The following is a 13146-nucleotide window of genomic DNA, read 5'->3' as shown; positions in this document are numbered from 1 at the left end:
TTCTCTGGGATTTCATTTTGCTGCTATTGTTTGCTTGCTTGCTTGGTTCTCTTAAACCTTTGGTTGTTGGTTATTTTTAAAGTAAGGCAATAAAAGTAACTGACTTGGGATCTTTGTACATACCAGCAGGGGTTATCAACTCTATTTTAGGGTATGAGGAGCAAGCTGAGTGTTACACTGGGAACCTCTACGAGCCAGAATGTTTGTGGAGGGTTATTTATCTAGGATCTTGCAATTTCTTTAAACAACTTTTTGTGTGTTTGTTTTCCTAAGGGTGGGAGCAACTGTTCCTTATACTATAACAGCTTTCAAATAACTCCCTGGCTTTTATTCCTACAGATCACACCTTTGCATCATACCCAGTCTAATCAATCTTCACGCCTCTCTGGGGTTCTGTTAAAACACGGAATCTCTCTGCTCACACTGGCTATGGCTTTCTCTTCCTCATCTACCACTCCTTAACTGCTCTGTTCCGTAACCTTGCTGAAATCTCCAGTCCATTGCTGATCCTCTCCCATTCCCTATGACATTTTGGGCTGATACCATTTCAATTTCTTTTACTACAATCGATGTGAGGTCTTTGGAGGGAGAAGAGCTAACTGGGTTCCATCAGTTTGCTTGATTAACTGAAAGTCCAACAATTCTGTTCTCCGAGTTTCCAGCTCTAGAAGTTTCCTTGACTTCTCCTGGGCAGAGTTAGGTCCCCTTGTCCTGGGTTCCTCATCACTTTGTCTCCTCCCTCTCCCCCGCTGCATGTTGTAATTAACTTCACTTTCTGAGACCATCGCAAAAGTTGGGCTCTGAATCTTTGGTGACATTGGAAGTGAGCGAGTCTGTTTTGGGAGAAGTCAATCTGGGCTTCCCAGCTTTTAAAAAAATCACTACTACTACAGGGTGTGCCAAAGGCAGGGAGATGCCAGGACTCATTGCCCAGTAGCTGTGCACACCCTTATTAGACACCTGGAATGTTACAGGTTGATTCCATCAACATCATAAACAGACAAATATTAATTTTTAAGTTCAGTGGCTGGGTCCAGAATACTAGAGGTTGAGAGGCCTAGGGGAAGAAAACAATGAACAGCTTCTGCCCCGTGACACATTCTGGCCCATAGAGGTTCCCAGTGTAACACTCAGCTTGCTCCTCATACCCTAAAATAGAGTTGATAACCCTTGCTCTATGCACAAAGATCCCAAAGTCAGTTACTTTTATTGCCTTGCTTAAAAAAGATCAAGCAGCAACCAAAGGTTTAAGAGAACCAAGCAAACCATAGCGGCAAAATGAAATCCCAGAGAAAAAAGATAGAGTTGAGAAAGCAAAGGGGAACTTGGAAAACTCAAAAATCTCAAACTCTAGTATTCTTAAAAAAACAAAAAACAAAACAAAACAAAAGAAACTGCATCCATAAGACAAGAATAAGAGTCTATTTTTAAAAGTTTGAACAGCCTCTGCCCTGTGACGTCTGCCCGCCTTCTGCCTCTCTGTCAGTGCTCCGGGTGCTCCCTGGCTTTTAGTATCCCAGCACAGATATTTCCAAGTCCAATCTTTGGGGGTCAGGGGAGGGTCTGTGTTTCAGCTGCTGCCACACTCAATGAAACTTTATTTTTTATTATATTTATTTTGTATTTTTTGAGACAGGGTCTCACTCTGTTGCCCAGGCTGGAATGCAGTGGTGTGATCGTGGCTTATTATAAACTTCACCTCCTGGGTTCAAGCGATTCTCCTGCCTCAGCCTCCTGAGTAGCTAGGCTTACAGGTGTGTGCCACCATGCCTGGCTGATTTTTGTATTTTTAGTAGAGATGGAGTTTCACTGCGTTGGCCAGGCTGGTCTCGAACTTCTAACCTGAAGTGATCTGCCTGCCTCGGCCTCTCAAAGTGCTGGGATTACAGGCATGAGTCACCACATCTACCAGTTTTTGTTTTTTGAGACAAGGCTCTATCATCCAGGCTGGAATGCAGTGGTGTGATCACATTTCATTACAGCCTCAACTTCCTGGGCTCAAGCATGCCTCCCACCTCAGCCTCCTGAGTAGCTAGGAATACAGGCGTGTACCACTACACCTGGCTAATTTTTTATTTTTTTGTAGAGATGGGGTCTCCCCATGTAGCTCAGTCTGGCCTCAAACTCCTGGGCTCAAGAGATCCTCCCACTTTGGCCTCCCAATGTGCTGGGATTACAGATGTGAGCCACCACACCCGGTCATGAACCTAAACATCTAATACATACCTGGCCTCATGAAGTCAGTTTTCTTAACCCTTCCGACCCCTGTGGGAGGTAGGTATTGTTATTTCACTTGACAGATGAGAACACTGAGGTCCACGATGGGTGGTGACACATGAGGTTATGACTGGCATAGCTGCCACATGAGCTCGTCCCCTGCCTTCTGGCCTAGAGCTATTCACCCCTCCCCACACTGCTCACCGCTTCTCCTGGATTAGCTGCCCAACCCAGGTCCTGCTGCTCAGGGAGATCAAGTGCCAGGAGGACATTCCTGTTCGTGTCATAGACCATCCCAACTTTAAAGGGCTTCTAGTCCTTTGAGCCTCATGGGAGCTCCCTGAGAGTTAAGCATTATTTTGGGAGGGTTTGGATGATGAGATGAAGAAAAGCAGACAGAATCATGAGAGGAATGGAAGATAAATGGGTGGGGAGAGAAAGGAGCTGGAAATGCAGGTGGAAGGCCGGGCACGGTGGCTCACGCCTGTAATACCAGCACTTTGGGAGGCCAAGGTGGGTGGATCACCTGAGGTCAGGAGATTGAGACCAGCCTGACCAAGATGGCGAAACCCTGTCTCTACTAAAAATACAAAAATTAGCCAGGCATGGTGGTGGATGCCTGTAATCCCAGCTACTCGGGAGGCTGAGGCAGGAGAATTGTTTGAACCCTAGCGATGGAGATTGCAGTGAGTGGAGTTCGCGCCACAGCACTCCAGCCTGGGCGACCGAGTGAGACTCCGTCTGAAAGAAAAAAGGAAAAAAAAGCTCAGGTGAGACGAATACTATTCAGGGAGAGATCCTGGAAAGAGACACACAGTTCATCCACTCCTCCTGATGGCCAAGCAGGACGTGGGAGAGGCTGGCTGGGGTCACGTGGTTGATCAAACAACCTCGTGGCACTCACGGCTTAGTTGTTAGGATGTCTGTTGCCAGGGACGTTTGGACCAAGGGACAAAGTGTCCACTGTGCAAGGACCCTGGGAAGAAATGCTCATCTGGCTCGGTCCCAGGGTTGCCCCCACCCCTCTTCAGCCCCTCATCCCTGCATCTGGCCATGTAAATAATTGGTATCTCCTTTTCCCCATTGCCTGCTGGATAAGGTGTGACCCACTTTGGTGAGGTCCCCTCCCCATCCCTCTCTCTGGCTGTCTCACCTCAGTTTCTCCTACAAGCTCAACCTCTTTTCCCAGCCATTAAACGCTGAGAGCCCCAAAGCCTCGGCCCCGCCCTCCTTCTCAATCTCTGCTCTCCTGATCAGTTTCCCGCAAGCCTCCGCTTCAGTTGCCTTCTGCATCAGAATCGTGATGGGCTGTGAGGAACAGACTCTCTGCAGTTGCTGGTCTCGCCAAGTCGGCTGGCTGTGCTCATGCGCCCGCCCCGAGTGCAGAGGCAGACCGTCCAGGGTGGTGCAGCGGCTCTAGGGCAGTGTCTCCCATCCGTGGCCTGTGGCATTTGTCCCTATGGCCGGCTGCACCTCCCACCTCTGCATTCCAGGCAGGGAGAAGAGTCGGGCAAAACCGCATGCCGGCCGCGTCGATTCCTTTAAAAAAATGAGTGGAAGTTTTCTTGCCTAGCGTCCATAGAGACAAGTGCATAAATCATGTGTGCTGCTGGCTGCAGGGTCACAAAGTGAATTTTGAGCCGTTCACTTTTAGCCTCTTTCCTGGATCCCTTATATTCTCTCACTTTTGTCTTTCTGCCTTCTTCGCTGCCTACTTTTATTTATTTATCTATCTGTTTTATCTATCTATTGCCCAGTCTGGAGTGCAGTGGCCCAATCTCAGCTCACTGCATCTTCCACTTTCCAGGTTCAAGTGATTCTCCTGCCTCAGCCGCTCGAGTAGCTAGGACTACAGGCGCCCACCACCACACCCAGCTAATTTTTGTATTTTTAGTAGAAATGGGGTTTTACCATGTTGGTCAGGCTCGTCTCAAACTCCTGACCTCAAGTGATCTACCCGTCTCGGCCCCCCAAAGTGCTGGGATTACAGGTGTGAGCCACTGCGCCTGGCCACTTCCTAATTTTAATTTATGTTATCTTGTTATGTTTTGTTAATTTCCTCAAATCCTTTCTGTAGCCGGGAGGGGTAAGAATAAATTCACAAATAGATGAATGAGTGGATGGGGTGGATCCACTGTACTCTGACAGGACCAGGAAGCTCATTCAGACAGCTACCAGTCCTGAGGACCACAGCTCCATTCTACATATGATGAAAGGCCTCCGAGGAGGGATGAGATGGGGGAGAGGGGTCATAGCAGGGTGAGCTGGGGGATCGGTCACATCAGTCCGGACAGCAACTTGCATCTCCTCATGACCTGTCATCCGGGTCTGCAACCACACTTGGAGCCACTTGTTCATTCTACCTGCTCAGTTGTAAGAAGCACGATCACAATGCTCCCATCTTTAGAGTCCTCTGCTGTGAGAAGCAAGCTTGTCATTGCCCTCAATTTCCCAGGAAGGAAATGGCTCGTGCTGGGGGGAATAAGCTCTGTCATTCCAAGGACTCAGGAGATGGCTCTGACAATGGAACCTGAGGTCAGGAGTTTGAGAGCAGCCTGGCCAACATGGTGAAACCCCATCTCTACTAAAAATACAAAAATTAGCCAGGCGTGTTGGCATACACCTGTAGTCCCAGCTAGGCAGGAGGATTAATTGAACGGCTGTCTGAGCTGGGCACAGCAATACTATATTGATGTGAGTGCAGTGGGCAGTGCATGCAGCAAGAGGGTCTGAAATTAGGGAGGATGCGAAAGTAAACTGAGAACAAGTGTTGCCTGGCTGTCCCCTCACTTCCTCTTTTCTCTCCTTCCTTCTTCTTTCCTCCTTCTCTCCTTCCTTCTTGTCCTTCTTTGCCAGATGAAATGGGGTAAAAAGATACACATTTTTTCATAGATGGATAGGCTGTCATAAGTGATTATCTCATGTGCCGTCCTCATTGTATGGATAGAACCTGATACCCAAAGGCAGAAGTGACTTGCTAAGCTCTGTGTTCTGGGTTTCTAGCCTTCCATGTCTTTCTTGAATCTGTTCGTCTGGCTAATGGCACTTTTTTTTTTTTTTGAGGCAGAGTTTCACTTCTGTTTCCCAGGCTGGAGTGCAATGGCATGATCTTGGCTCACAGCAACCTCCGCCTCCCGGATTCAAGTGATTCTCCTGCCTCAGCCTCCCGAGTAGCTAGGATTACAGGCATGCACCACCATGCCTAGCTCATTTTGTATTTTTAGTAGAGATGGGGTTTCTCCCTGTTGGTCAGGCTGGTTTCGAACTCCCGACCTCAGGTGATCCACCCATCTCGGCCTCCCAAAGTGCTGGTATTACAGGCGTGAGTCACTGCACCCAGCTTTTCTATTCATTCTTGGATTGCTCACTAAGAGGAATTTGGGACAGGGGAGGTGATGAGGAAGGCAAGTTTCTCAGTGAGGCAGAGGAATGGGGCTCCCTGGATTGAGCCCACATGCCCTTGTGTTTCTGTGTAACCTTCAGTCATGCAGGGCATTCAAAACAGAGCTGTTCCTTCATGTAATAATCAAGGAAGACACACTGTTTTTACAGCACCGGACCTTTAATTACATGTGGTGACGCGCTGGCAGCTGCTCCAGCCATGAGGACTATGAGCTTGTTAGTTTTATCATTTCAAAGCCTACTCTGCTTTATTGTAGCATAAAATTTGGAAGTCTCGTATTAAAATGTACAATTAAATGTGACTTGAATAAATTGCTTTAGGCCAAAGAGAACTTTTTTCCTTCTGCTCCCTGCACCCAGCCCTCTCCCCCTGCCACCCCCACCTATTAATTGTCTGCTTTCAAACTCTCTGGACCTCCCTGAAAGGGAGGGATGAGAGAGTTCTTTGAAAAACAACCTTGGAAAGACATGTGGCAAGCTTACGGGTTGGGCTCAGGCTGCCCTTGAGGTTGGATTGAGCCCAGGTGCCCCTGTGTTTCTGTGTAAACTTCAGTTACGCAGGACATTGAAAACACAGCATCTCAGGTCTGTGGGGCCAGGTGGGCTCGTGCCGAGCCCAGCTCAGCCATGGAGACCCCAACCCAGGAAGTGCTGAAGGAATTAAGAAACAGACACAGACATAGAAAGCAAAAGGTAGGTTCAGAGTGGAGCCGCAGGGGTCTCACCGGATTTCCAGCTGAGAGCCCAGAGCAGACTCTGACCTACGTATTTATTCTTTACTTTCCAGTGACAAGTTTGACAGGCAGATGCTCTGTGTTCTTTCATTGGTTAAAGGTAAACTAACCAGGCAGCTAGTGTATGTTTACTATAGGTCAAAGGCAAACTAGAAAGCGCTCTTTACAAGGGAACAAAGGGAAGAGTCACATATCTTGTGTTCAAAGAACGAATTCATCTGGTGTGAGACGTATTCATATTGGTTACTGTTTTATAAAGTTTTCCGCTTTGGAGGCCGACTAGGTTTTCTTTGCCGCTGCTCTCAGCAAACAATATGATTTCTCGCACATGACAGAATTTGCTCTCAACAGGCTCGCCTCTTTTTTTGTTTGTTTTTGAGACGAGGTTTTGCTCTGTTGCCCAGGTTAGAGTGCAGTGGTGTGATCTCGGCTTACTGCAACCTCCAACTCCCAGACTCAAGCAATTCTCCTGCCTCAGCCTCCTGAATAGCTGGGACTACGGGTGTGCCACCACGCCCAGCTAATTTTTGTATTTTTAGTAGAGACGGGATTTCACCATGTTGGCCAGGCTGGTCTTAAACTTCTGACCTCAGGTGATCCACCCGCTTTGGCCTCCCAAAATGCTGGGATTACAGGTGTGAGTCACAGTACCAGGCCCTGGTCTCTTGATAAAATGATAGAAACCCCCATGCTCACCCCCCTTGCTGATTCCCAGTCAGTCCGTAGAAAGAAGTCCATATGGCTCACCCAGCATGCGAGGGCCTGGTGTTCCAGCTCTCTGTGAAAGCTGTCTCCCACCATAGCCTCCCTTCCTGCCTCCAGGCCTTTGCTCAGCCCTGCTCTGCAGCTGGATAGTCCACCCACCCCTTTGGACCCTTCAGAATCCCATTCACCCTCCAAAGCTCTGCACCTACCCCCTGCACCTCTCCTTAATCAATCCTGGGGGGCAAATCTTTCCCTCCTCTGGCGCTTTGAGATACATTCCTTAACTCTGTTTACTTTTTTGAGGACGGGTTTTACTTTGGGGTGCTTTATGCCCATAGTGTGTCAGTACCCCATGACTGGGCTATTGGGGAGAAGGCTGAAGCTGGTTCCTGTTGTCTCTGCAGACTTTGTGTGGTGCCCACCTAGAGTCCAGCCAGTGGCCACCAAGATCTGCTGAGACTTTGCTCATCTAGAGTGTGCCGCGTCTAGCCCCTCCCTGAGATCCCACCAGCATGGCTGACCTGGAAAAGAGCATATCGCTAGCAGGCTAATTCCAGGCAGTGGAGGCTTCTCTCGAGAGACACTACAGAGGTTGGCACGAAGCACGAGGTCGTTAAAATAGAATTCAGCTGGGCACGGTGACTTACACTTGCAATCCCAGCACTTTGAGAGGCTGAGGCGGGTGGTTCACTTGAGGTCAGAAGTTTGAGACCAGCCTGGCCAACATGGTAAAACCCCATCTCTACTTAAAATACAAAAAGGAGCCAGGCGTGGTGGTGAGTGCCTGTAGTTCCAGCTATTCAGGAGGCTGAGGCAGGAGAATTGCTTGAACCCAGGAGGTGGAGGTCGCAGTGAACTGAGATCGCACAACTGCACTCCAGCCTGGGCAACAAGAGTGAAACTCCATCTCAGAAAAATTAAACTAAGAGAGAATCCAAGGAATGTTTTTTCCATTATAAAACTCATCAGCTACAAAAAAATTTGAAAAAAAGACAAAATTATAGAGGAAGGAAGGAAGGAAGGAAAGCTGGCTCATATTCCCGTCATGTCAGCACATGCCTGCGGGGTGGGGGGCGAGTTCACCCCAGAGCAGCGAGGTGAGCTTTATGACCTGTTCCTGTCCATATGGAACTGGGACCAGCTTGCTTAGATTGGGTTTCTGTAGTCTTTTAAAATATATATAATGTTTTCAGAAATGACTAATTTTTAATGTCACAGAAACTTACACTAGCAAAATGGTGGTCTTCAATTTTCTCCAGCATAATTTCATCTGATGCTTGATGTGTGTGTGTGCGTGTAGTAAAATATACATAACATAAAATATATCTGTTTTTTCAAATTTTTATTGCGGTAAAATACACATCAAATTTACAATTTTAACCTTGTTAAGTGCACAGTTCTGTGGAATTAGTACATCCTATTTTTGTGCAACCATCACCATCCGTCTTCAAAACTTTTTTATCTCTCCAAACAGAAACTCTGTCCCTCATTAACTTTCCCCCATCCCCCACTCCTGTTCCTGCTCCTGGACACCACCATTGTACTTTCTGCCTCACATTTTGTGTACTTCTTATAAAAGGAATCATAAAAGTGTTTGTCTCTTTGTGGCTCTCTTATTTCGCTTAGCACAGTGTCTAAGGAAGACTTTCCTTCCTTTTTATTTTTATTTATTTTTGAGACAGGGTCTCACTCTGTCACCCAGGCTGTAGTGCAGTGGTGAGATCTTGGCTCACTGCAACCTCCGCTTCCCGAGTTCAAGCGATTCTCCTGCTTCAGCCTCCCGAATAGCTGGGACGATGGGTGTCTGCCACCACGCCCAGCTAAGTTTTTCATTTTTAGTAGGGACGGGGTTTCACCATGTTGGCCAGGATGGTCTTGAACTCCTGACCTTGTGATCTGCCTGCCTCGGCCTCCCAAAGTGCTGGGATTACAGACAGGAGCCACCGCGTTTGGCCACGCATATTTAATTTTTCAAGGAACTGTCACACTGTTTTTCCACAGCGGCGGTACCATTTTACATTCCTGCCCACAGCGCACAAGGGTTCCGGTGCTCCACATCCTTGTCAACACATACTATTGTCTGTTTTTTGGATAGCAACCCAAATGACTGTGATGTTCAGCAGCTTTGAGTGTGCTTGCTGGCCATTTGCATGTCTTCTCTGGAGAAATGTCTGTTCAGATCCTTGGCCCATTTTTAAATGGTGTTGATGGTCAGAGGGTTGCTTTCTCAGATGTGAAATCCTCTGTCCCCCACCCGCTGCTCCCAGGCTCAACACTGTGACCAAAAGCCTCCTTGGGACACTCGTGACTAAACACATCATTGTCATGAGGAACGGATGCCGGGGACCAAGGGCAATCTTACGAAACTTGCCTTTGGAGAAACACCACTAATTACCGGGTATGGCAGGACATGAGTCTGGGAGTTGTCACTGGGGATTTTAAGAAGGTGACTGTTTGCTTGTTTGTCCCATTATTATTATTCTATATATTTTTCGTGTTTCTGGCTTCATTCTTCCTCTATGAGGATGGTGTGTAGTACTTTATAGAGACCAACTTTTACCCCTTTGGGATAAGTAGGAATAAGTCATTTCCTCAAAGACTGCCTTTTTCCTGCTTACAAAGCAGCAACAACCCTGTAAACAGGGAAAGATGGGAATGGGAGGGGCATTCCCACTTGCAGAGTAGCTGCTGTGATCAAGCCCTGAGCTGGGTACTTCACACACGATTCTCCTGCTAACCCTTTCATCAGTCAAGTAGGGGGCAGTTCGTTACCTGAGTTCACACATGGGGACAAGGAGGCTGGAAATGGCAGGTCAGGGCCAGGCCAGGCTGAGATTTGGAAACCATCAGAGAACCTGAGCTCCTTCTGTGACAGGAAGCCCGTTTGTTCTGCTGAGCGCTAGGCAGGCATTAGGGGCCTGTTTCCAGAAGGAAATAGCACCCTTCCCTCCCCTCCCCTCCTGTCCTCTCCTCCTCTCTTCTCTTTCCCTCCTTCTCTACTAGACATTAACTCCATTAGACATACCAGTCTATAGACATGTTGCATTCTCTACCATTAAAAAAAATTGTGTGTGGTGCACGTACTCCGGTGGATACATATCATTATACACTTGCTCATTGAATGACAGCACCAATCCCACATGGGCCTTATGCTGGAACCTGGCGGTTCATGTGTTTAAGTCCTACCTGGCTCAGGGCCTGCCACTTACAGGATGCTCAGTCATTGAGTGACCCATCAGGATGGTTGTGAGAAAGGCCTGTGAGGGGCAGTTCTAAGGGTGCAGGAGAGGAGAAGGCTTTGGAATGGGTGAGCCTCCCTCGGGCAAGGGCGGGCACTGTGGGGCTCAAAAGGTTGAGGAGAGCCCAGGGGGGCAGGTTTCAGTTTAAGAAAAAGATGTAAAAAATAGAACCTTATCAAGACCAGCTTGGGTGACATGGTAAAACCCCATCTCTACTAAAAATACAAAAATATCAGCCGGGCGTGGTGGTGTGCACCTGTAATCCCAGCTACCAGGATGATGCAGAAAAATCGCTTGAGCCTGGGAGGTGGAGGCTGCAGTGAGCTGAGATCGGGCCACTGCGCTTCCAGCCTGGGTGACAGAGTGAGACTCTGTCTTAAAATAAATAAATAAAAATAATTGAAAAAAAGAACCTTATTTTTATATTTCAAAATAGTTGTTCTAATTACTTACTGGATGTAATTCAGGAATGCATGTTTGTTTAAATGAAACATAAAGCAACACATAGTTATAAAATCCCTTATTTATCACTGCTCCCTGCCCCTGCTGCTGTGGCAATTTTGTATGTGTCCTTCTAGATCTTTCACTATGCATTTATATATAGATACAGACAAAGACACCTGTGTGTGTGTATATATGTGTGATGCAAACACACATGGACACACACACACACACCATATAGCTGGGTGAAATTTCTCTGACCTGCATTGTTCTTTCTTGCTCCTCTCAAGCTGTATTACGGAACGTTTTCTATGGAATTGAATCCATCCGCAGAGATTGAGGTGGCCGAAAGCTCCATCACAGTCCTGTGATGAGAGGCTGTCGTGTGAGAAAAGGGATGCCTGTTTGTCTTTGAGATGTGCTGCTCTGAGGACCAGCCTAAAATTCCTCCTTCAGAGAACAGCCAGGACCCTGAGAATGAGCTGGGGACCACTGGCTGCCCTTTGGGACCTTTTCTGCCATGAGGGCAGAGCAGATGGAAGGGCACCCGGCCAGACAGCAGAGGTGGGAGGGAACCAGGCGGAGACCAGAGCCCTGGATGCCCATCCGAGGCCAACTCTGTGAACACTGAGGGCCATTCAGTGGGAAAATTGATGTTTCGTGCCATCTTCTGGCTTTTTGTGTGATCACGACTGACAAATAGATCGTTTTCTTAACTCTTTCCCACATGTTGAGGTATAACCGAGGAGTTATACATTTATGTCTTTTTTTTCTTAAACCGGTAAGTGCAATTGTATTATTTATATTAATCTGCGGCTTGCTTTTTTTGCTCAATACATTAGATACATTTTTCTTCTGCAAATAAAGATGTATCTTTCTCAAGCGGGGCATGGTGGCCCACTCCTGTAATCCCAGCACTTTGGGAGGCTGAGGCAAGCAGATCACAAGGTCAGGAGATCAAGACCATTCTGGCCAACATGGTGAAACCCTGTCTCTACTAAAAATACAAAAATTAGCGGGGTGTGGTGGTGTGCACCTGTAAACCCAACTACTCTGGAGGCTGAGGCAGGAAAAAGTCTTGAACCTGGGAGGTGGAGATTGCAGTGAGCCAAGATCATGCCACCGCACTTTAGCCTGGTGGCAGAGCAAGACTCTGTCTCAAAAAAAAAAACCAAAAAACCAAAACCAAAAAGACCTATCTGTCTCATCTTTCAAAACTGGCTGTTTGGAATGGATTTTCATGGTCTGCACAGTCACTGTCTTGCAGACATCTGAGTTGTTCGCAATTGATCTGCTGTTACCATCCATGCTGCTGGGAGCATGCTTGAATGTATGGCCATCGTGTCTGTGTATGTGGGGGTTTATACGTTTTGAGTTTCTTTCTTTCTTTCTTCTTTTTTTTTTTTTTTGTAGAGATGAGGTCTTACTATGTTGTCCAGGCTGATCTCAAACTCCTGGCCTCAAGGGATCCTCCCGCCTAGCCTCCCCAGTCAGTGGGATGACAGGTGTGAGCCACCATGCCTAGCTTTTTGAATTCCGATAGCTATTGCTCTACCAGTTTATATTCCCAACAACAGAGCGTGAGACCACCGTCATCCTTACCCACCCTAGGCATTCTCTATCTTTTTTTTTTTTTTGAGATAGAGGCTCACTCTGTTGCCCACTCTGGGGTGCAGTGGCTCGATCTCGTCTCACTGCAACCTCCATCTCCCAAGTTCATGCAATTCTTCTGCCTCAGCCTCCCAAGTAGCTGGGACTACAGGAGCCCACCACCAGGCCCCTCTAATTTTTTTGTATTTTTAGTAAAGACAGAGTTTCACTGTGCTAGCCAGAATGGTCTCAATCTCCTGACCTTGTGAGCCACCCGCCTCGGCCTCTCAAAGTTCTGGGATTACAGGCATGAGCCACTGCACCCGGCCTCTCCATCTTTTTTATTCTGCCACTCTACCAGGGGTATAATGGTGTGGTCACAACATCCCCATCCCTGATGTGAACTGAGCAGGGATCAAACGCCAGGGTGCTGCCGAGGGGTTTCCCCCACCGAAGGGAGGCTGGGTCCCACGGCCTCCAGTGACGGATTCTGTGCTTGTTAACTAGAATAGACACCTTCGTGGGCGGTAGACAGCAGAGTTCCCTGAAGCCCTGGGGCAACCCTGGCTCTTCTGGTTCTCCCGGGGGGCTGGAAAGTGAGCCCTGGGGTTACAGGGCCTGCGGGTAGTAAATCAGGCTTTTACTTTCACTAATGATAGGTGTCTCGTCCCTCATTAGTGGACTGCAGCAGCTGTTCTGGGGGCTGAGCGGTGCTGCCTTGCTTCCTCTGTAGGAGAAGGCATGCTTCTCTGGGGAAGAGAGGGTCTCACTGTGCGGAAGCCCAGAGTCCTACAGCCAGACCTCTGTGGCACCCCCAG

Source organism: Callithrix jacchus, chromosome 15 (genome assembly GCF_049354715.1).
Source record: "Callithrix jacchus isolate 240 chromosome 15, calJac240_pri, whole genome shotgun sequence".
Taxonomy (NCBI): Eukaryota; Metazoa; Chordata; class Mammalia; order Primates; family Cebidae; genus Callithrix; species Callithrix jacchus.
The sequence above is the reverse complement of the archived record's forward strand: the minus strand, read 5'-3'. Positions refer to the sequence as shown.